The sequence below is a fragment of the Pteropus medius genome, unplaced genomic scaffold, assembly GCF_902729225.1.
Source record: "Pteropus medius unplaced genomic scaffold, Ma_sr-lr_union100, whole genome shotgun sequence".
NCBI lineage: Eukaryota > Metazoa > Chordata > Mammalia > Chiroptera > Pteropodidae > Pteropus > Pteropus medius.
This window is the reverse complement of record NW_024340849.1, coordinates 50,542,578-50,544,997: the sequence shown is the minus strand read 5'-3', so window position 1 is coordinate 50,544,997 and position 2,420 is coordinate 50,542,578. Positions and strand designations below refer to the sequence as shown.

The following is a 2,420-nucleotide window of genomic DNA, read 5'->3' as shown; positions in this document are numbered from 1 at the left end:
GAGAGAGAGAGAGAGAGAGAGAGTTAAAATAAAGCAAATGCCCTCTCCGACACCACAGCAAATTAACCTGAACGGAAACTACTGTCTTTCAGCAGCTTACTTACAGGGCGCACCCCAACCCCACCCTTGGCGGCGTACCGGGCAGGGGTCCCGGGGAAGCCTCCTCACCTCTGTGCAGACAGACACCACAACAAAGGCAAGTGCCGAGCCCAGGCTGGATGCTCGTCGCTTCCTGTTTATTCCACTGTGAGGGTCAAAGAGAAATTCAACACACGCCTGCTTCCTCCAGGGCTCGGAGACCTAACCTAAGTGTAACAGCAGCCGCCCAAGACAATCGACTTCCCAGCCAATGCCCGGAGCTCCAGACGGCCCCGCGACTGACGTCCACAGGACGACCCTGGCAGACTCCGGGCGAGGCAGGTCTGAGGGGTTGGCGGGCGCAGGGCGCAGGATGAGGTCCCCGGGAGCACGGAGGCGCGGGGCTGCGGGGCGCTGGTCTCCTGGATGTAAGGTCCAGGGGACGGCCTGCGCCCGCCCCTTTCCTTCTCGCAAACTCTCCAACAAGGTCCTGCACAATCTTTCAGCTTCGTTCTGACCTCCAGTCCCCCGACCCGCAGTGGTTCGCCGAGAGCCCCAAGGGAACCCAAAGCTCAGTTGAGCGGCCACCCCCACGCTCACCCCGGCCTCCCTGCTGTGCAGAATTAAGTCTTGCAACCTAAGGACGACCCGAGCCAGGGCACCGGGAAATAGAAAACGGGTGGGGGTCGGCAATGTTCCTTCCGTAGAGAAAACCCGCAAAGGCGGCGAGGTCGCCCTCCCCACAGCCAGCCCCGGACCACCGCCCCGGGACTCACGCCGCGCTCACACGCAACACTGCTGCACAGACCTCGCGCACTCGCCAGGGTGGGGAGGGTGCCTGGTGCTGGGCCGCTCCCTCCGATCCCCGCCGACGGCGCAGGCTCGCGGACGTCCGTTCCTGGAACGTCCTGTCCCTGTGTCTCCCACTCCCCCGGGCCTTGCCGCCCCCCGCCCGGCTTCAGCGCAGCGCGGAACTTGGGCCAGACGCAGCGACTACAGCCACCTCAGGTCCGCACTCACCTGCGGCCGCCCCTCCCGAGTGGAGGCTGGAGACCGCCCGCGGTGCAGCTTGCCAGGCCGCGCGGTCCTGCCGGGATGCCGGGCCGCCGCAGCGGGGTGCGCGCAGTGGGTCTGCGGGGAGCGCAGCGCGGCGCGCCGGGTCTCTTTAAGAGCTAGGGACCTTACGGGCCTCCCCCGCGCTCCCCGCCCCCCTTTCACTTTCCCAGGCGCTTGCAGCCTGTCTGGCGGCGGTGGCGGGGGCTCCTCCCCAGCTCGCAGGAGATCCCCGGCCGGCCGCGGTGGCGCGCGGGGCGGACAGTGCCAGCTGCTCTCGCCTGCCTGTTCTGCCGGGCCGGCCCGCAGCCTCCGAGCGGGGGTACAGCGGGGAGAAGGTGCCGCGGCCGCCGAGGGAGGCGTCCCGCCTCCTGTCGCCGGAGGGGGGAGTGTCCCGCCGCCCCTACCGCCGTCTGTCTCCAGCCGCAACTGTGCTCCAAGAAGCTGAGTCTGTCTCCAACTCCCGGTATCTCCTCCCTCCCCATCCCCCTCCACGGCAGGGACCCGGCGTGAGGCCAGGCAGCTAGGGGCCGCCGCGCTGGCTGCGGTAGGCCCACCCGGACCCTGCGCGCGCAGGCCGCACGGGCCTCTGCAGGCTGCGGGCACTGGGCTGGGGGCGTGCGACCGCCGAGGCCGCAGGACCTCGGGGCTCCGTGGAGCTGGCTGGCTGGCTGGCTGGCTGGCTGCGCTTACGGCTGCGGTCTCGGGGCGCGCGCCCACCGCCGGCCGGACGGAGAACTCCAAGTGCTGACAGACTGCAGGCTGGGGCGCCGGGGGTAGCCGGCTCGCGGACTCGAGGTAGGGACTGTCTCGGGAGAGCGGGCCTCGGTGTTCAGTGCACCAGTTATCTCGCCAAGCTGCGTTCACCCAACGGTCAGTGGGCCTTCAGGCTGCAGGACACCTAGTGAGACGGATGAATCCTATGAGAGAGAGCCTGCCCCGCGAGGCCACCCCCTTAGGATCCCCACCTTTTATAAGGGCGACGGCCCCAGACTGCAAGGTCGGATGGATTCTTCCCGCTAAGACTCTTCCTCCCTGAAGGACCTATATCTCTCCTCCGAAGGCCGTTTAAGACTTGAACTCTACTCGAGTACAGACCATGCATTTTGTCCTCCAGAAGTCCTAACATTGACATCAGGCGACCTGGCAATGTTTGATAGGGGTTTGATTACTGCTATAGCATGTGGGCATTTTAACCCAATTTTATTACAGTCACGAAAATTAGACAATTCCCCTCTGCCAAAATATACTAACTTAGAGTTTCAGGCAGGATCTAACAGAGGTGCACC

General features: G+C 65.6%; 1 protein-coding gene across 8 annotated transcripts in view; it reads right to left on the bottom strand.

Annotated features, from left to right (window-relative positions):
- Positions 1-1,219, bottom strand: part of LDLRAD4 (low density lipoprotein receptor class A domain containing 4) — a 440,516-nt gene extending 439,297 nt beyond the window's left edge. For 4 of the 8 annotated variants that reach the window (XM_039846471.1, XM_039846462.1, XM_039846539.1 and 1 more), the window contains exon 1: positions 169-692. The gene's annotated coding sequence lies outside the window, so the exon portion shown is untranslated. Of the gene's footprint in view, positions 1-104; positions 693-1,098 lie in introns of those variants that run through there. The other 4 variants (XM_039846456.1, XM_039846486.1, XM_039846524.1 and 1 more) reach the window with 4 other exon arrangements.
- Positions 1,220-2,420: the final 1,201 nt, after the last annotated feature.